The 23,111-nt window shown below is 31.6% G+C and overlaps 2 long non-coding RNA genes across 3 annotated transcripts in view; one reads left to right on the top strand and one right to left on the bottom strand.

The window, feature by feature from the left end:
- Window positions 1–23,111, bottom strand: part of LOC138122651 (uncharacterized) — a 63,732-nt gene that overhangs the window by 11,617 nt on the left and 29,004 nt on the right. The window lies entirely within an intron of this gene.
- Window positions 5,946–9,442, top strand: LOC138123900 (uncharacterized). Of its 2 annotated transcripts, XR_011156940.1 has the most exons (4): window positions 5,946–8,594; window positions 8,648–8,787; window positions 8,865–9,041; window positions 9,101–9,442. It is a non-coding gene; the product is annotated as an uncharacterized lncRNA (long non-coding RNA). The 2 variants fall into 2 exon arrangements; XR_011156939.1 differs by having other exon boundaries at window positions 5,955–8,594; window positions 8,865–9,442.

Genomic DNA, 23,111 nt, shown 5'->3' with positions numbered 1-23,111 from the left:
AAATGTTTAAAAAAATCTTTTTTGTAGAAGATATGGACCTATTCGTTACTACACTACTCAGATGTATAACCCCACTTTGATTATCATTTTATTATAAATTTAAAGTAACAAAAATCTCACATAGCACATCAAAAAAAAACTCATGTCGGTTAATTCTAGTTTTTTTTTTTTTTTTTCGGAAAGGAATTGTACCTACATATTTCACACCACTGCTTGTTCGCTAAATAAATGGTAATAGTGTTCGAAATTTATCATTTGACAGCATTAATGAAAACAAAAGCAACCATGTAATTATGTAAACTATAATTTAAACTATAAACACATATTTTATATTAAAAATTAAAATGATTATTTCTAATTATTATAGATATGATACTCGTATTTATTTTTTATTTTCTAATCCTTTACAAATTTTAGTAGAAGTCGCACCTTTGCAGCAGGTAATGAATTCAATTATCAAATACATACATACATAAATAATTGAATCGGTCATTTTAGAAACATCGTGAGTGGTTTAATACGAATTGTTGGATGTTTATTTGAAAAACATCACAAATCCAACTTCTAATGTTTATAAACTTATAAATTTATTTTAAAAAAATGTTTGTTACGATCTTTTTATTCTGGAAAATGAGGGAAAGCGGAAAAGATCTAAAAATTGAGAAATAGTAATATTCAATGAATTTCTGACTCATTATTTCCAAAATTTCCTACATATACCGGGTGACTGACGAAAAACCTTTGATGTTGTATCTTGCTTTTTTTTATCCGATTTCAATAAATGACACATCAAATGAAATAATTTTGAAAACACTTCAATACCAACTAAATAAAAAAAAGTTCTTGCGTCCAGTTTTTGACAGATGAACATCAACTCCTTTTTTTCAGTATTGCAGAGATTTGTTTCCTGAATATAAAAATGCAAAAAACTGTACCCATTCATTAAACAAAAGTCAAGAAATTAAAGAGTAAATGTACAAAACTTAAAAATCTAGTGACCAAAATAAACAAGAGAAAACTTTGTTCTAAATGTTCGAAATGATTAAGTAAGCTCTGAATATTTGTCATTTGTCAAAACAGTTTGATAAATATTTGATAATAATAATTATATAACAAAATATCATATTATTTTATTATCAAACGAAATAAGCAACTTTCTGGATGAGATACCATTAGCAGTGTTGAACAGAGTCGTGTTTCATCAGGACGGCGGGCGCCGTACCACATAATGCATGTATGAATTTTGTATTTTTAAATCATTTAAATAATTTTGGTGATCGATGATTGAGTAGGCTCACGGACCTATTCGACATTCCAAACAATGTTTATTTGACCCCACCGGGTACCCAAATAGAGTTAAGAAAAAGGATAGTGCAAGTCTGTCAGGAAATAACGAAATATCCCCAAATTTTTTACTGAATGCAAAGATGGGCCTTTCTAGAATGTATCGACAGTGCTTGCAACAGCATTGAAGAAATTTTGAGCAACTCTAGTTGCTATTTCTAAATATTAGAATAGATTTTGTATTATTTACAGATTTGATTTCTTGATTTTTGATTTTCAATTTTTTTCAATTATAATACATTTTTTGTTCTTTCTTTTAATGTACGAATATTCAGAAGAAACTTGTCTATAAGAACGAATAAAAAAATAAATACAGTGTAATTTGAAAAAAAAAAAAGTTGGCTATCGTCCGTAAAAAAATATCGAATAGGATAATAATAAAGTGTTTTTCGAACTATGTATTTCATTTGATGTGCATTTATTTAAATCGGATAAAGAATAAGTAAGATACAACGTCAAAGGTTTTTCGTCAGTCACTGTGTATTATCGGGTGTTTTTTAAATTTCACCTCATAGTAGGCGTTGAAGAGTCGATTGTGAACGCACTATACAGATTACGGATCACCGATCAGCTGTTTAAGGCAGGAGATACACAGACGTCGATCGTCGACAATCGAGTAATATCGATCGTTCGTCATCGAGTTTTCACTCGATGTACAGCTACACAGAATAGAGTACTGTAAAGTGACATCGAGTTAAACCACGACGCACCACGTGCATTTTGAGGTTATATTTACTACTGTCCATGTGCCATCGTCAGAAGCCATCGTTGTCAATCATAATTAGATGATTTCACTTGGATTTCACCACGAGATTTCACAAATAAAAAGTTAGGTTAGCTTAACTTAGCGCGGCGCTTCTATGCAAGTTGCTACTGCGCTTGTGCAGCTGATTTGCTTCATGAAGCATCATGTAAAATTTAGAACCCGTTCGAAATTTCAAACACTCGTCGTTCATTTACTCTACGTCGAACGATGATACTTTACGCTGTGTACTTTCTACCATATAGAGGCATGGGTTCAAAATTTTACTTCATGAAGCGTACTTCATGAATTATTTCTGTGTATCTCCTGCCTAAATCTTACGTTTTACATGAGTGGTGCGTTCACAATCGACTCTTCAACGCCTACGACTAGGCGAAATTTAAAAAAACACCGATATATTCGTATGAAATTAAAATCCATAAAGAAGTCGTTTTACAATGCAGTACTAAAATGTGTCTGTGTTGAACTCAAATATCACATTATACATTTTTTTTGCTTAAGTACATATCTACCGAGTGATTAAAAAGAAAACAAATCAAGAATGCTACCTCATCTTTTGTTTATTTGAAAAGTTTGCTGAGCTTGCTGGTCCGCTTACATACGCGTACATACACTTGCTATGCATAGTAGTTTTATTGGTTAACCTACCTCTCGAAAAATCTATTAAAAATTAATTAATGCTTTATCTTCAATGGTAAAATTCATTTTACCACTTATTCTGGGATACTATTGTACTGTGCCGAAATCGAAAACTTCTTTTCAAGGTTAATAACAACACCGTTGCTTTAAAATTGACATTTCTTTGACACTTGACACATGACAAAATCTGCTTACCAGTGACGTCGCGTATGGCAATAAAGCTGGTAAATTACACATTCTTATTAATGTAAAATGCTGCTCTTGATTATTTTATAAATTTTCTCCATTATCAAATATGTAATAATAATAAAAGGCACAATTATAATTCCAAATTCATGAGGTATGATTTATTATAAAGTAGCGTTGAGACTACAAATTATCTACGCCCATGCATTAACGCTTATTTGAATAGGATTCCGCTACGACATGACCGATAATTTGCAACGTCTCCTCTGATTTGTTTTCTTTTTGATCACATCACATTGTACTTACGAGTATGTGTGTTAATATACCGGGTACCCGGTATGCGAGCGAAAAGTTCAGACGGATTTATTTCTGGTATCTTTGAAATTACAAATTGGAAATTTTAAGATTTGAGTCAGCGAATAGGTGAACCTAAAGTTGCCACGTCGTTGCTTTGCTCCAACCATCCTCAGCCATCCCCACATTAAAATTTTAAAAGACAATCCTAATGATAGATTTTGAAAAGGGGTAATATAATTATTAGGTACGTATAATTGAAATTTTTTAATAAACAATTGTCAAAACGTTGTCATGTTGGTATGAGCCAAACAGTGATTTTCATGATAATACGGTTAGTCACACTGAGTGTCAATATTTTTTTAATGAAACTGAACCTGCGCCCTGACGAGCGAGAGTTTATTTCAAATTCGAAAAAGATATCTGCTGATTTCATTAAATTTGTTTTGAAAATGAATTCGCGGAAGAAAGGTACGGGAAGTGAAGTGAACATAACCTTAACTATGATTTGGTGTCAAATTGTTATACAGCTGCTCCATATGTGCTCATTTTAGGGTGGTACAGAGTGGTTTTTTAATTAATTTTGACATTGACAATTGTTTATTAAAAAAATTTCACTAGATGTGGACGAAATGATGTTTGACTTTGAAGTTTAAAAAAATTTTTTTAAGAAAAACATCCAGATATGTTGTTTTTTTTTTAATTTAATGATCTGTTTTTATTTTATTTAAATATTTGATTTGATTTGTTTGTTATTGTTTTTGATATTTTGACGTTTTTCAAGGAAAGCATCTAGAATTGTTTTTTTCTATTATTGATTCAAAAAATTGAAATTCACGCATAGTTATCGGTGCCTGAAGTGGGTCATTTTCTAACGTGTATTTCTTTTTGCATTGTTAGAAAGATCGAAACCATAGAAACCCTACAAAACAGTGTGTGAAATTCGATTTCACGCACACGACTATTTCTGTGTTTCACTTCACGCACTGTATTTTATTAGTTACCTAGCAACATGGTCACTGCATTGAAACTTCAGAGTTCCTTCAAAAATTTGAATTTTTAATTTCAATTGTTTTAATATAGAGTGCCATGCGTCTGTCAACATCATTTGATAATTCTCTTGAAGAAAGTAATGGTTATCTTGAGTTTAAATATCCTCAAGACACAAGATTTCGTCTACGAACAACAGATTGGAAAATAAGTGATCAAGATTTAACTGATGCAGGTCCTTCGAACGCTAATCTTGAACATAAATTCGGAAACGTCAAAAAGTGTCATAAAATTTCTGGAGAAAAATTAGTTTTTCAGCAACAGAGATTTCAAAAAGGAAAAGGGCCTTAAAATTCATAGATCAAGGATTCATGGACTAATGAGCCAATCGTTTTCGTCAAAATCATTCTCTTCAGAAATTAATAAAACAAGAAGGAAAACTGAAGAAATTAATAACACTTCATTTAATTGCACGGATTATGAGAAGCAATTCGGATCTCAAGATAATCATTCTAGTGGACAACAAAGATTAAATTGTAATTTGTGTCCTGGAAAATCTTTTAAGGATAATACCAGATTGAAAATTCACGTAGATAAGTATCATACAAATAGTAACCTACCAACTTCTTCTAATTTCTCTTCAACGGTTTCTATCACAAAATTGCTTATTAATTTAAAACAGCAGCTACCAACTATTAGAAGATTGCCTAAAGCTTGTAGACATTTAGCTGCTGATAAATTAAGTTCAATTATTAATAATTGTCTTTCGTCCAAATCAATCTCTTCATTTGAGGATCTTTTGCTATTCTCTTATAGAGCTTTCAATGTAGCCGAGAAATCTGATAAATCATTGAATAAGCATATAAAAGAAAATCTTTCTAATTTTGAAGTACCTCAAATACGAACATCTTCTAAGAGACGAACACATTTATCACTAGCTAAGAAAGTGGAAGCAAAAGTAGCCGATTTTGATATCAAAGGAGCTGTTAAATTATTGTCCTCGGATGACTCATTAGCTTCATTCAATGAAGATGTTGCTGAAGAATTAAAAAAAAAAGCATCCTTCACCATCTCGCGAACTTTTTTTTCCAGACGCTTTCAAAACGGGAGACTTTTCTTTAATAGTTAATGAGCAAAACGTTCGAGAAGCTATCAATTCCTTTCCTGCCGGTTCTTCACCAGGTTTAGATGGCATGAGACCACAATATTTAAAAGATATTATATCTTTATCAGCGGGCGAAGCAGGTCAGCGGGCACTAAGAGCTGTTACCGTAGTGGATTTAAAATAATTTTTTCGATTTCCAAAGCTTCTAAATTCTTTATTATGTAGGATTAGATATTGGTAGTGAGTGATTTTGTACTTTGTGATAATATGTACGATTAGACATAGCTGTCATGACAATTTCATACATATATTTCAAAATAATTGTCCTGTTAAGTGCCACTTTCAAAGACCGCCAAATCAGCAAATAAGTCCAATATAATTTTTTTTGTTCGACACTGTCAGAATTTGAGAATTTTCTCCTATGTGAACGGATTTTGATAAATGTCACAACTTGTCAAAACGAAACGTCAAGCTAATTTTAAAGGTTTTAAGCGATTTGGAGCCTTTAAGGGGCTCGTCGAACAAAAAACCTTGTATTCAACTCGTTCGTATGTAAATTGGGCCTTTTTTGGCACTCGTGGTCCTTTAAAACGCTCGTTTCACTCGTGTTTTAAAATGGCCCACGCGTGCCAAAAAAGGCCCAATTTACACACAAACTCATCAAATAAACTACATTTTTCTGGCGTTTACGGTAATCTCTTCTACACCGTAATGTACCGTTAGTACGCCATTTTTGGGACACCTGTATATTTCAAAATAATTGACCTGTTAAGTGCCACTTTCAAAGACCGTCAAATCAACAAATAAGTCCAATAGAATTTTTTTAACATTTTTCTGACGTTTACGGTAATCTCTTCTACACCGTAGTCCACCGTTAGTACGCCATTTTTGGGACACTCTGTATACATACGTAAATAGCTCTAGGTAGAGGAAACAACTTTTTAAACGCGTAACCATATTATTTTACGTCATGCAACATACAGCTTTAAATAAAAGCATTCTTAGTGGGTAATTACTAATACTAATACCATTGTCAACCGCTAATCCCTGATGCCGACCTACAATTATACAAAGTACAATACAATGTACATTATTTTTAAGATCTATTTTACCTACGTTTAAAATGTTAGTGTCTAGATAGAAGAGAAACGAAGGAAAAGAAAAGAATAAGAGATAGCTGAGAATGAACCAAAAACTAATCGAAATTGAGTTTGCAGAGAAGTGGCCAAATTTTTATTGTCATTATTATCACTCAGGAACACCATGAGAGACATCAGTTCGTCGTTTAAATCTAAACTGTTTATATCCATATCATTAATATTGCCATCGGAAGTAATAATTGACAATCCATTAAGTTTTTTATTTTCATACAAGCATTTAAAATAACTGCAATGATTATCGAGGAGCGTGAAATGTACTTCAATGGGATTTACATATCTGTCAAGAACGCTAAGATGTATTTCTACTTTATATTTTTTATTTGTATCAAGAATGACTTCATCTTCTAATTCATAATTAAATAGACTATTCTTTCGCGGCCTACACCTTGTTTAAAACACTAAACACACAATTTGAATGAATTTCCACCTCAGCAAGACTAAAGTCCGGTTGTAACGGGTGACTATTAAAATTTTCACTTGGAGTTGGCTTTGAACGAGTTTTTATTTTTTCTGTTACTTTAGACACACGCAAGAACGAACGACAAATGTCAGTCAGTTCAATTGAAACATAACCTATAATGTTAACTATAATGTCAAACTTATCAGTGTCTAAGGTGCAACGGAAAACAAAAAATGTTCCATAGCCAACCCTAAGTGAAAATTTTAATAGTCACAGCGACATCTTTTGGCAATATGAAGAAAAGTGATTCCAATTTTCGTAGCCAGTCTGTATCATCGACCTAGTACTATTGCGATCAAAAAATTTTGGACACTAATGTCATCGTGCTGTCATATATTCTAAAACGACCCTTATGTATTAATAACCTCAATTTTGATTGTGTCTATTTTGAAAATGTGAATGTCAAATTTAGCGAGAAAATATTCAAAAAGTTGTAAAAATCAGACAAATGGAATAGAACGAGGTTTTAATTAATAAAAAATATAAAACAAATACCCAAATGTACTGGCATATTTAAAAAAAATATATTTTAAACCGGTGTCAAATTGACAACAATTTCATCTTTCATGTGACAGTTTCAATAAAGCATGATTTAGAGTAATTTTTTTAATGTGACAGAAGTTTGATGTCCAAAATTTTATGATCGTAATAGTACCATAAAGATATTGCACAAATTTTTCAGAATTTTTATTCTTTCATCAGATGTCTACTTTAAATTGGTTAAAGTATTAATTAACTCCATCCGCCCTATTAAAATGTCAGTGACAAACAAATTATTAGGTAAATTTCCGAAAATTTGCTTTTCAGCTAGACTGCAATAGTACGTCCATTGGTGTGAACTTATGAATGTACTTGTGACAGATGACTTATTTGTATATCATATTTTGAGTTGGTAGCGCAACTTGTGATTCAAGATATTTATAAACAATGCCAATTGTTATAAATAAACCTTGCAATATACCTGTAATGTAATACATGTATACATGTAATATGACATATACCCTACATCCCTAGCGACGTTATTCCTATGCGAATTTAAAAAAAAAACACACAGGAATCAAAATGGATCTAAACTGGATGTAAACTCCGTCCAGCGAGAGATTGGGAGAGTTTAAATTGTAGGCTTGTAAGCCAACACTACAAAATGCACTAGAATACAATACAAACAAATTTAATAAAATAAATTATTGTGGTGGTACCTTTGAAATAATTTCGCGGGCATTGTAATCCTACGCCAATTTATTCTGTCACAGCAAATTGTCAAATTTCAGCTGTTGTCGTTGCCGCTGTCATTTTGAATCGTCAACACCGTGTGTGGTTTATTTGCTCTTTCGTCTTCAAGTGAGGTATTTTGTTGTGTTTAAAACTTCTTAATTATCTGGGATAAGTTAGTTTGTTCGTTTGTATTGACTAAGTTCTATATTGTTAACCTCCGAGTAATGTGTGTTTTGTTCGTTATTTCTTGCTTAACTATTTTTTTGTGGTGTTTAAACTTTCCAAGTTTTTAAGATTAGTTAGTTTGTTGTTTTAGTTTGTTTCTGTTCTATAAGTTCCCTAGTGTTTACCTTCGAGTGCCGATTTTAAGTGACATTTCTATTTATAAACATGAATCCCTTTAGTGATATCACGAACAATATCTAGACTGATGCAAAGGTATGAAGATAATATTTTTAATTTAATTATATTGCTTTAAAACTGTTTTGTAGGCAACCCGAAGCTATTTGACTGTAGCTGGCAACCCAGCAGCCCAGAGGATGATGCAAGTGCTTATTCATTTTTCATAAATGAAAAACTTACAACTGAAAGTCCACTGGAGGTTGCTTTTCATACCTTATAACACAAAATGGTATTATATCATAATTTTATTGACATCATCATTGATTAGATCAGATTAGTCAAGGGTTAAAAGTATTTTTCTTAAAGGTCACTGCGAGATGCTTAGGAAACACAGTGTCAAAGTGTAAAGATGGTTCAACTAAAACATCATCAAGAAAGTTGACGAGGCAGCAACCCAGAAGAGTTACAGCAGACTTGCATTGCAATATTAAGCAAGAAGTTCATCTTGTACTCAATGATATGATGCAGAGCAGTAAGACAAAGGTTCTGTACTGTAAAGCTAGTTTTTTTTTCAATGAAATATTTCTTTTTTAAATTTTCAGTCTTCTACCGCCACAGGCTCTTCTTATGTTTATTCAATAAGTAAAGTTAATATTCTAGAATATATTTTAATATGTCAAATTGAATTCGGACTGGCGCACGATAGTCGGTCATTCAGACAAATGTCTGCAGGAAGTCTCAGGATTTAATTTAAATTAACCTTGACCATTTTTGTTTTATGTTTATATTACGTATTATGTCTTAAGCATACTCGAGCAGCACTGTCCATAATTTTGTGTAAGTCAGAAATTTAATTTGAAATTAACCAGTTACTGCAGGTGAAAACAAGAACGTATTTGATTTTATTTATTTGAAAAATTAAATACAGGCGTCCTTCAACCCAAGGAATTGTTTTATTTTAACTCCTAGCCCCCTGAGAAGTTCCCCATATTATTTTGCTTCACGAACTGATCTTCCGCTATTTTGAACACAACAATTTCGTAGACATTTCACAACCAGCAAAATTAAGTCGTTTGATTTCGCATTGATATAAAGTTGATATATAAACGATCTTGTTTTACTTTTAAATATTCTTGAGGCAAGTAGTTATCAAGAGTACACGTCTTCGTGTAAAATACTGCAACTGTAATATTTTCATTCATTTTATCTCTTATTCGTTAAGGTACTTCATTAATTAGAGGATAATTTCAGGGCAGAAAATGTTACTGCTTGAAGGATATATTTCAAATTTTACGCGCGCTAGGTACTACTTTCTCTGCGTAGAATTTAGTGATTTTTATGTCAACCAATCTCTCGCTGGACAAACTATAGTATTTTACATGTTTGATTGTGGATCCATTTATTTTAAAAATGAATGAACGTCGGCTAGCTCCCATTTGCGAACCATATTTTATTTCAGTACAGCGGGGCTATGAGGTTGTGGGGAAAAAATAATACATTTTCCTGAAACTGGAGCCGGCCTTGGAGTGGGATCTGAAACATAGGTACTCTTTTTTTTTAACGGCAATGTATAATTTTAAAATGATTCTGATACAGCTTTCTTTTTCTTTACCGTGACGTAAAAAAATGTTCTCTTCCATAAGGAAAAAGCTTAAAAATTATTCATTAAACCACTAACAAAAAAAATCAAGTTAATCACTAAATTATCATTGGAATTCTTACGAACTTTTTTATCACAAAATTTCATCTAAATGTATTGCTCAAACTGATTGCCGTTGTGGTAGATACAAAGCTGACATCTTCTTGCAGCTGACAGGTGAGTTGAATAAAATATTGAAATCTATTTCGTGACACGTTTCTTCAAGATTTAGTTACTTTGTTTAATTTATTAACGTTTATTTTGGATGTATCTTCCAAAGAAAAAATCCAGAGGAGACAGATCTAAAGAACTAGTTGGCCACTTGATTGGTTCCCTTGTGTGCATCCAATTTGTGGCGAATTGTGTTAGTACAAAATTAATGTTTATTTCAGCATTGTGGGGGATAGTACCTTCTTGTTGGAAAAACATACCACGGCGGAATTTGAATAGGTCAATCAAAATCGTTTTTTTAAATTTTACTCTGTATAAAGACAATGAATACATTTATGTTGGTAAATAGAATCTTAAAAAATGATCTGCTTCAGGAATTCGCCTGCCGCCGCACTGCCCCTGAATCCGACCCTGGTATTTATTTATAAAGATGTCTAGCTATCTGTATTTTACATAATCTATGTTAAGCAATGGTCGCATGTCAGAGTATATTTTGTTTGAAAATATAGTTCACAGTACTTAATTAAATTAAATTCGATAAATTGTTGAACAATTACATGACACTGTATTTTCTATCATATTTTTTGATATACACAAAACACATCAAACTACATATTTAAAAATTCATTAAAGGTTACGTAAATGTATTACTATTTCTGCCCATAGTGATAAAAGATCTCTTTCATTTTTTATTTAAAAAAATGTATATTAGATACATCTTTCATATTTTTATTTTAGAAAAATATTTACGTGGAAAATTTTATACCGGATGACTGACGAAAAACCTCTGATGCTGTATCTTGCTTATTTTCTTTCGATTTGAATAAAAGACACATCAAATGAAATAATTTTGAACACTTCGGTGCGAACTAAATTAATATTTTTCCTTGCGTCCAGTTTTTTTTTTTTACAAGAACATGAACTTCTTTACACAAGAGAAAAGTTTGTTCTAAATGCTCGAAATGACAAGTGAGCTCTGGATAGTTGTCAGTCAACTGTTTTGACAAAGCCATTTGTCATTGTCATTTTTTTTGGTAACAAACTGCAACGATCTTTAACGTTTCACCTTTACAGGTGATAACGGAGAATGCGTGGACATCGGATAAAAAATAATCTAGACACAGCGTCAAAAGTTTTTCGTCAATCACTCAGTGTATAAACAGAAGATCATTTATCTCTGATTTAATTAAATTATATTTAAAAACATGTATTTTTCCCATGATCTTTTTTTATTTTGTTTTTTTATTCGCTAAAAGAAAACACATTACCTACACATTATTAAAAAAAAATTATCGGAGCAGTTCTTTGAACCCGCTCAAAGTAAACATGCAGCAAATCCGTAATATTAATATTTTTCATATGTGATATGGTATGGTATATACGTACGTCCTACTTCTTGATACGAGAATTGTTAAAAAATTGAGCATGTCGATTGTGACAGCGCCATCTCTACAGCAGTAGGCAAATTTCCGGATCTCTCACGATACAGATCTTCTGAGGCTTATTCGGTTATTGGAAAGATGTCGATGCATGTAGCCTATAAAGCTTATGATTGATCTTGGTGTTTGTTGTCTTTCGAAAAATTGTTCTGTTTTTCAGAAAAATTTTTACTTACGCTGGAAGAATGTGGAGAACTTGCAAAAGAAATTATAATACAACAAAGAACGTAATGAAACAATAAAGGTCCAAAACAAAGGAATGTTCCTTGGAAATTCCGGAGAAGTATAGCGAAATACCAGGAAGAGTCGCAGACAATAGGTTGGTTGAGACTGTTAGAAAATCTCTTTGATTTATTTCAAGCAGCCGCCGTCCAGTGAAACAATTCTCGAACTCGCTTACTATCAGTATCTACTTTATGATCTGTTTTACCTATTAAGTACATATTTTAATATTGGAAAACATAAAAAATGCTTTTAAACTGGAGTTGTTACAATAAATTACAGTACATTAAATGATAATTAATTTAACGTATACCTATGTATTAGTTTTATTTTCAAATTAAAAGCAAAACATTTGTAAGAATTATTTTATTTTATTAAAATAAATATCTAGTAATTAGGAAGATATTTCGCTAATTTACGGTGACTCTAACTGGGGTGAGTCAAAAGGCATTGATAAATGAAAGGGCTTGTTTTGTGAATTTACAAAGCAACCCATCATCAGCTATTGTGACCTTTGTGTAAAATTACCAGACTGAACGCTCTGTACTAGGTACAAATGCGGTGGATACCATAGGCGTGCAAGAATTTTACCCTTTTATTACCACTCATTCTTTGATAAATTTACAACAGTTTGTAGTTGAAAGTTATGAAATAAGGTATGTATACAAAGTTGGGTAATTGTTGACTTTACCTACTTGTGGAATCTTCGCGTTTTTTTCTGGCCAGACACCCTTAGTGCGTCCTCGTCCTCCTACATCATTTCCTACCACTCAAACCTTGTACAAATGCCATTGTTTTTCTCTCTTGTTGTGTTTCAAGGTCGCGTCATGGTCGCATCAATGTCTAGTATAACTAAAGGGCAAGGAAAATTCATTTGCACAAGGTTTGAGTGGTGGGAAACGATGTAGGAGGACGTCCTGAGGCTGTCTAACCAGAAGAAACGCGAAAATTCCACAAGTAGGTAAAGTCAACCCAAAATTGTTTCAAGACTTAATTTTTAAGAGTTGTTAGGTATGTACATCTTTTCCAAAGAAGTCAGTGCTAATAAACAGATAATATTTGTTGTTGAAAAATTATGACAATTTTTTAAGTGAATGTAATCAATAATTAGGAAAGTCACTGTGTAAGCTTTAATTTTATTGTAATTCGTTAACTGAACTGAACATATTTAATTATTTATGGTTAAAAGAAGTGCGATAAATATATTGGATTGCTAATAACAATAACCCATGGAGGCAGTAGTTAATACTACCTCCATGCAATAACCATATTTGTGACACGTTTACTTTATAAAAGAATGTATCTTTTAAAAAAATTAATTATTTTTGTAGATATTATATACTGACTTATTATAAGAACGTGTTCCTCGGAAGTAGGAGATTATCAATACAATCTCTTACTTACTTACAATAATTTGTAGACTGAATTAATTTTTTTTTCTTCAAACGTCCGTAAAATATCACATTCCACTGCTGCATTGATAATGCTAAAGTGTCACTTATTGTCATGGCATCAAACGAGCTGACCAGCGTTCGTGAAGTTATTATCTCCGCTGATGAGCGGCTGTAAAGTAAACTAGCAAAATCATTTGACTATTTTTTTTTTAGATACTACTGTAATACACTTAAATAATTTTCCCTAGATTTTGAGAAAATATCGTTCGGTTGAAGTTAAAAGTTTTAATTTGATTAAATTCAAAAGATGTAAATGTTTAACTTGGAAAAATCGTTTTGCAAACATTACTTTAGGCAAATATTAAAAGAATCTATTAAAAACCTTAGATTTGAACTGCAGGTAATTTGGATTTAGGTATGTGAGTTTGTGATTCAATCAATAGCTCATGTACCTTCAGTGTATCAGTTTCATAAATTTCACAGACTTAATTTAATTAAATTAATTAACTTTTTGTGTCTTCTAATTAATTATTTGGATGTATAAAATTGTTATCAATTAAAAGGGTACTCTATTCTAATCACTCAAATTTTGTTATATGTAGTAGGTATTTCCCATTTTTATTTTTCTTGGTAAGGCACCAAAAATGAAGATCAAAATGAAAAGTAAAAGATTAGGGTAGAAAATCTATCGTAGGTTGTTCGTCGCTACCTGACTATTATTGTGTAAATGTATCACCTAAATAAACTGGGAGCCTGCCTTTTATTTTATTGCACTTGCACCTTACATGCAATAGTGAAAATCCTCTGATATTGGCTCCCCTAATTATTTTCCAACAAAATATTAAACACAAAAGTTGCAGTGTAAAAAAAATTGTACCTAAATCCTTTTCTAATTATTTTCTAACCTACCTTCTGGTTCTGTTAGACAAGAAAAATTAAATATTAAAAATCTACCGATCAAATAGTAATAGCCATGACTCCCGACAACAATAAAGTTCATTTTTTGACAAACGTAACGTGTTTGCTGATTCCTCAAAGAATGAACTCTTTTAACAAAGAAGAAAAAGTTAACTTCGTAAAATGGTATTACTCCGGACTGTCTTTTAGAGACATGCAAGCAACATTTCCTGTATTCTATCCGAAGCGACCAATTCCAAGTTTGACATGTCAAATATCATACATTGTCATCTTTGGTTGTCACCTCGGTTACACTTACCAGCTATTGCTATTTTTACAAATTCTTTAATTATTTTTTCCATTATTGTGTACTATTCGGGACACGGAATCTTGGCCACAACTGACAGTTAACTGACAAATATGTGTGAACTGGTCTTTATTGAATATAACCCAACTTTTGACTCGATAATGCCATTTCCCTGCTTTTTTGATGTCATAAGAAAATAATAACTGTCATTTATTAATGACACTAAAGATTGGTTTACATATTTTTTTTTAGAAATGTCTAAAAAATGTTGGCCAAGATTCCGTGTCCGGAATAGTACTTCCGGAATATGTTAAAAAACAAAACAAATAAGAATTGGGAACCATTTTTAAAGCTCTACAACTTTTGTATTTAAGGGTTTGTTCTAAAATATAATAATTAGGGGAGCCAATATCCGAGGATTTTTACTTTTACACGTAAAAAAATCTTATTAAATTAATCCAACACTGTAAAATGCACTAGAGCATAATTTTAGGGCAAAAATGTTACTAGTTGAAGGACATATTTCAAATTTTACGTGCGCTAGGCATTACTTTCTCTACATAGAATTTAGTGACTTTTATGTCAACCAATCTCTCGCTGGACAAACTATATCAAAATCCATTCTACATCCGGTATGCATATGTATTATAATTCCATCAGTTTGTGAATAAGCAAATAGATTTTGAAAAAGAATACTATAGTTTAATCAGGATAATCTTAGTGGTTTCATTTTAACTTTAATTATGTTTTACCTAGCAAAATTATTTGTGGTTAAAAGCAAAAAACTCAATTAACCATAGAAACATAAATATTTTTGCGGAAGTGGTTTTGTTGTAGTAATAGTTAAATAAATAATGATGCCATAAATATCACACCGTTATTTCCCAGCGAAACAATGTTTTCGGCCTGAAATTTATTTGCTTAAAAAACATGAGATTTTAAAAAGGCCATTCTTTTATTATTTTTGTAAAACTGGCAATTAATATTTTTTTCCGTTGTCCGCTTGTTAATTTCAATATTAATGGACCTCATTAATAACACTATTTTTCATTAATCAACGATTTTTGCGATTTTGACGATTTGATGATATTTTGATGTATAAACAACCTCGAACATGCATTGTTTGCACTTACCAACACTGCAGCAGGTAGTGCAGCGGGGTTTTCTATATTTTATAGCTCCATAACTGCACAATTACGAATTCACTTTTTTCAAAAGCCGACCTTTTTGGTTATAATTGGCATGCCATATTTTTCAAAGGTAACTAGGTTTTCTTAGCAACCGTGATTTTTTCGTGAAATTGAATTTGAATGGAACTGACGTCTTCTGACACTGTGGAAAAGTGTTGAAAAATTTAAAAATGGTCTTCCCTGAGGACAAAAAAAGGATGAAGGTATTTTATAAGGTCTCATCTTTATCCAAAAGATGAAATTGGTTTTGATTTGGCTTTAATTTGAAATTTTGTCACAAAAAAAAGTTTGCGGTCAATGAAAAAATTTTGTAATCAACTCGTTTGTTAATGGGCGACTAATAATCTCAACTATTAAAGGCACTCACACTCGTTCGTGCTTTAAACAGTTTCGATTACTAATCGCCTCCATTAACAAACTAGTTTATTAAATAACTAATAATTATTTAAATTAAAAAATGCGCTTATTTGAAAAGAATCTGATAGCAATTTGGCAATATGATTTTACATACATTTTACATAATTTTTGTTTGTCAATAATCAGCACAAATTTTAATTTTAATTATAATAAAGATATCAGTAGAAAAACTAAAACTATAAGATGTAATGGAATTGTAGTAAATATTATATGGAAAATATTCAGTATCCAAAGGAATATTTATCGAATACATACAGGGTTATTCACGAGAGGGGTATTTCTGAATTTCTTTTTACAGCAACCCATTGTACACATTGCAACAATATCTTGATTTAAAATTTTGAAAATAATTATAACTGAATCCACGATGGCTCTTAGTTCTGTCTCTTTGACGTTAAAGCAAAAAATCTTTGCCAATTTGAAAAATGTGTTTTTTCAATAACGACGAAAAGACTGACATGCTTCTCATTTATGGAGAGTGTGGAAAGAATTCTGTCGCCGCTGCGGATGTTTAGAAGCCCATGGTAGACACTTCGAACACCTTTTACACTAAATTAATTTGTTAATTTATTTGTTGAATTTTGATTAAATACAGGTTATCTGTCAATCTGACACTTCTCACAAATCTATCCAACTTACTTTGATTTCTAATTTAAAAGAAATAACACATTTGATTTAGTAGTTACTGCCATTGGTATTGTTGGTTGCGGCAAAATAAAAATTCAGAAGTACCCCTCTCGTGAATAACCCTGTATATTTATTTCCCAATTTTCTACTTTTCTCACTTTAGAGGGTAATAAGAACGTATAACAGTTTTTTCTTTGATTGCAGAGACTTTTCAAAATTTCGCGAGTTTAGAAACATCAACTAGTGATGTTTTCAAATTGAATGTATGTAGTTTCTAAAATGCCCGATTTCATAACACAATTTATTTATACAAAATTTGTAGTTTTCCTCCAAGACGTTAAATAATATAAAAAGCAACTGATTAAAAAATCAATTAACGAATAAAATTTGTGTTTATACAGAGTGTTTTCAAAGTTTTGAGGCGTTCCTTGTAACACGAGGTACTATACATTATTCTTAAGAATTTTAGCCTAAATCTTCTTAGTAAAATGTTTGTATTAACGGAGATAATTCGTTGTATATTTTTATTGTTTTCTAAAATTTTGAGTCCGGTCCTGTCTATTTCTCCTATGATGTCATTCCGACTAATTAGATGACAACTCTGACGACAGTATTTTTGATCATTTGATTTTTTTGGCAATTCTAATTTCTAACAAATTAGCGCAAATTTGAGCAGGATCGGTTTCAAAAATTTCAAAAAAATGAACTTATTGTATATTCATTGCCGTACACGTTTTACCAAGGTGATTTTGACTAAAACTCTTTAAAACACCGCATCACATGTTAAAAGGAACGCCTCAACTTCGAAAACACCCTGTATTATGTACTTACAATTTACATGGGTATGTAAATTCTTATTATCTTAAGTATTGATATAATATCTTAAATATACTTGGTGATACAGCATAAGCTCCTATATCAGAACACAATTTTTAAGTACATGAGATATTATACATATGTCAAAAAACACATGTTCGATTAGTTTTATTGTAAACTTAATTTAAGTCACACTTATGACAGAAGAGGTGATAAGATTTAATGGTAAATTTCGGTGTCTACTTGACATGCAACCTTTTGTCGTACGACCAGTACCAAAAATAGTTAACTTATGCCCGTTTGTAAGGTTCCAATTAGCAGTTTAAATTAACTTAAGCGAGACTTAAAAGAACATTTGGTTGTACGAGTTAGTAAATTTTAGTTAAAGGTCCAGGTTTAACTTAATTGAACCTGGACTTCGGTTAAATAAACTGACCAATCAGAGTTGTCCGTTATTGCGCGATTCGTGCATGACCCTTTTTTGCACACTTTGTATTTGTGATAAAAGTTAGAATCTTTGGTTATGGTTATCCGGGATTGGCAACTATGTACGAAAATTTATGTGGCAACTGTGTGGGCAGAATAGAGTTGACATTTCTTTGACAGTCAAGTCAATGTGCAATGGTATAAAATAGTTATTATGCACCGAGGGAGTGAAGTGCATGATTTTTACCCGAAGTGCAGTTTGTAGTGTAAAAATCATTCACTCCCGAGGTGCATATATTATTTTTTTCACGACTCAACGATTTTAATAGAAAAAAACCGAAAATTTGTAAATTATCAGTTATCACTAACTGTCAAACTAAATTTAAGTGTCATGTTGACAGTTAAAAATTATTTTGAAACTTTCGACTTTTTTCAATTAAAATTGTTGGGTCGTGAAAAAAACAGTATAACCCCCTTGGGAGTGCATGATTGTTACCCTCGGTGCCCTGTAGGACCTTCGGGCTTCGCCATCGGGCTCCAAACTGCACCTCGGATAAAAATAAAATTAATATGAAATAAATATGTATCATAAAAGGTTGAGTTGCCTAGGTTTTTTATTCCATACAATCAGGGAGTAAAGTTGCTCCTTGCTCATTATACAAAGGTCGTGCAAAAAAAATAAAATGCACGCATATGAAATGTCATACCTACAAATGTCAACTATACACTTACAGTCAGCGGGATAATTAACTTTTTTCAAATTAGGCAGAAATGTTGTAGATTATGAATAGGGCTATAATCGTACTATCGCGGCCAAAATACTTTGGTCGTCACTTTTTGACACTTCAAATGTAAATCAAGTATTAATGTCAATATACATGACAATTTCAAATTATTCTTGTCAAAAATATGGCACCTTCAGTTTTTGATAAATATAGAATCGTCTTACTTGCTTCTGAAGGTTGTCTAAACCGCGACCACGTTGATCTTTTGCTTTTGAACCCTGCCTCCGCAGCTGGGATTTACCCCATCCGTATGACACTGATAGATTAAAATAATTTTGACAGTAGTAAAAAATAAGGTTAAACATCCTAAAGTTTGCTTTACAATTGAATGTCATTTATGTCACATTGACGACCAAAGTATTTTGGCCGCGATAGTATGTACTATTGCGGACACGGAATCTTGGACGATTTGTCTTTCGATTGACATAAAATTGTAAAACTGGTTTTAGATGTAACTAACCTCACTTTCAATTTTTGTAATTTTTATCATACTGATATGCCAAAAATAAACTTTCAAGTGTCAAATAGTTTCAAACGTCAATCATAATGACTTACATTGGCATTTTTTGACGTCTAAAATTCCGTGTCCGTAACTGTACTCTAATTCTATTGGTAATTTAGATACATGCCGTAAAAATGTAAATAAAATAATCTTCTCTTTGAATAATTTTATATCAATATGTTATACAGGTTGTCCTCAAAAGGGCGCACTTCCGATGCACTACGGTGTAGAAGAGATTACCATAAACGTGAGAAAAATGTTAAAAAAATTATATTGGACTTATTTGCTGATTTGGCGGTCTTTGAAAGTGGCACTTCAGAGGTCAATTATTTCGAAATACATAAATGTATCAAAACTACCTCTAATCGTATATATTATCAAAAAGTACAAGATCACTCATTACCAATATCCGATCCTGCATAATAGAGAATTTAGAAGTTTAGGAAATCGTAAAAATTATCTTAAATCCACTAAGACAACACTGCAAGGTAATGATGTATGAGTATATCTTTGTTTATATTGTACTATAATTTTTGCAATAATTGATTTTTTTGTTTGAAAATTTTTTTCCATATTTTTTTCATGTACATTTAAACATCCTCGATCAGGTAGTGAGTTGTGAGTGCGCCATTTTCGGGACACTCTGTATAAATCTAGCTCTAGAAACTCAATAGAGATATTAATTACAAAGAAGAGTTAACAAAACAAATTTAATGGCATTCAGCAAAAGATTTATGATGGTAAAAGTCAACAATTACCTGATTTATAGCAGTGGAAAAAATGTCTCCCTTAAGTCCCTTTATTTTTGACCATCGGATTTTGAGAAATAAACAAGTATGTAATTGTTCAGACTGTCAGCTATTGTCCATGAAATACTTGAATTTTACCACCACAAATCTTCTGCTAAATGGCTGTGGATTACGTAATTGTAAAGCCTTTGAAATAAAGGTGTTTTTTTTTTTAAATTTGGCGTCGAAGTTGGCGTTGGAGAGTCGATTGAGAATGCACCGCTCGCGTAAAAGCGTAAGATTTAAACAGCGTGATCTGTTATCCGTATAGTAGGTACATTCACAATACGAGTAGACTCTTCAACGCCAGCTTCGACTCCAAATTTAAAAAAACACCACAAATTATGTTGTTTTTGAATATAAATGTTCGTCAGATAGATACACTTTACTAAATGTAAAATAAAAAAAAAGTGTGATAAGAGTTGAAATTATTTGGATCGTTGATAAACAAAATTTAGTTCAATCACATTTTTTAAGCTGCTATGTAATTGAAGAGTGTCTTTTAGTATTTTATTTCAGAATTAAGGTAATCAATAAAATATTAATTAAAAATTCCTGTGCGTAAAATAATGCTAGATTAAGATGAAATTAATTATTTTCGTAAAAAAATATGTATTGGTATCTATAGTTGATTTCATATAAATGTTCATCAAGTGAGCTGTGCATGTGTAAAAGCACCTTTAATTATATAGTTAATTAGTTACATTACAAAAGTCACATTTATGACAGATCTATTATAGGTTATCTCCAATAAATCTTTACTTGGTGAAAATACAAAGACAAAACCACACAAGAATTAGTGAATGACTTTAATTTACTCAGTAAAAAAACGTAACAATGCTTTTGAAATCAACAATGCCGAAAGGGACAACAAAACTAAAAAATAATCAAGGTTCGCGCAGAGCAAGCAACTTTGAAAGTCAAAGTATCTTTCATACCAATAGAAAATCAGATTTTCATGGCTTGCTTAGATGCACATTTATATGAAATTGAGTGTAGATATACACGTATTTATGTTGTAGAATTGTATTTCTTCCCTTTTTTTAGAGTCCTGTTATTTTATAGAAATATAATTCATAAATATCGTACCAATTCTGGGTCTAACTAAAATTTCTTTAAGCCATTTTTCATGTTATAGTGTTATTGTTTCTTCTATTGTAATTCTAAACCTGCTGTGAACAAACATACTTTCTTGACAATCTAAATAAATAAAAAACAGATCGTCCTATTATTTGTTATTATGGGGCAATTTTCACAGCGGCCCGTTCAGAGTTTGTCATTCTGTGTTAATACTTTTTATGTGACACTCCAAGGTGAAAGTATTAAAATCTAAAAATTATAACAAAGATATTGAACATTTTCTCGGATACAGAATCTGTATTTGAAACTTGTTTTCGCAATAGTTTGGTTGAAAAGAAATTTACGTTGAGTGAAGAATCTCTATTTACGTTAACAATATAATTGAATAGAAAATTACGTAAAATCCCACGGAAAGTTCAAAGAGACGCCACTGCATTCCGGCGACACACTGTTATTACAGGGGCTATTTAGAGACCCAGGTGCTCCTTTGTCGGCCAAATCCTCAAATAAAACTCATCCTATTTTTTGTAGCCGCGTTACCACGTTGTCGGACACTTGTAATCCGGTAGTATGAAATTAAATATTCCCAGTGTGAAAAGAAAAACATTAGTCGAGTCCTTACAGAGTAATAAAACAATAAACAATTCTAAAACGAACGGTAATAATTTTAATTTACCATTTCCTCTTGAGTGGGTGAACGTGTAGAAAATGATTTCATATAAAAATCACACTGCCCAGAGAGAATACAATAAACTTTATTGCTTTTGGCATTTACAAGTACCTCGTAGAATAATTAATTGATGGTAAAATATGTATTAGCGCCTGCATTCGTTCTTGTATCTTTTGAGATATGTGGTGGATTCAGTACGAGAGCCTTCGAGATTTATCGCTTCGCTACTAAGAGCATTTACAATGATTATTGATTAAAATAAAAAGATATTTTTCCAGCTAAGGGCGATCCAGTGTTTATAGATACGCCACGGTAATTATTTGTTTTGTTATACAGTTAGTTCATTTCTTCTTGACCAGTTCTTCGAGCAACGTGCATCAGTTATTCAGCATTTGTTCGCTTCAATTAGCTGCAGTGTGTTAAACGTCCGAAGAGAAATCTCGCGAATATGCATAATGGAAAGAAATATTTATAATAACTACACCATTTTGTCGCATCCTGCAGTTAGAAGCCATCTTCTTATTTATTCTATCGTTTAAAGCTCTCCCATTAATTTTGCCTTTGCTTGTTTTACCGATTAGTATTTAATACGTTCTTAAACAGATTGTAAAAATAATGGCAAAGTTAAATACATGATGAAATTTCATTAAGTACGAAAATTTACTCCTACTATGTACTAATACTACTACTACGCAATGAAGTAGATAAATTTGAATTTGAAATTCAAAATATATACCACCCGGTATTTATATTACGACCGAATGCTTCTTTAAGAACGTGGATTCAATTATTGGTTATCATACCATATCTCGTTCTTCGAGATGACATATGTAATGATTGGTTGTGACATGTACAAAGACTCTAGTTGTCCCTTTTTTCTATGTGTAGAATTTAAAATAATTTGATACTTAGTATGTAAATTGTTTATTATGTTGAACTAAAATGAATATTAAATTTTAACTGAGGTATGTGTGTTGGGTATATGTACATATAAAAATACAAAAAGTGAATTTTATGTAGTAAAAATTATTATACTCGTTACACATTTCATTCCAGTTTGCAGCAAAAAAAAAACGGGAAAATACGGGAAAATGCATATTATCGAGTGTTGAATTGAAAGGCTCATCAAGTAGTAGCCTTTGAATTTTTCACAACATTGTGAAGTATGTCTTAGAAGATCAATGACAAATATTAGGTTAGGACTCCGTTAAAAAGTGATATTTTTGACTAAATTTATTTTATA

The sequence above is a fragment of the Tenebrio molitor genome, chromosome 2 (genome assembly GCF_963966145.1).
Source record: "Tenebrio molitor chromosome 2, icTenMoli1.1, whole genome shotgun sequence".
Lineage (NCBI taxonomy): Eukaryota > Metazoa > Arthropoda > Insecta > Coleoptera > Tenebrionidae > Tenebrio > Tenebrio molitor.
This window is presented reverse-complemented; position numbering and strand designations above follow the sequence as displayed.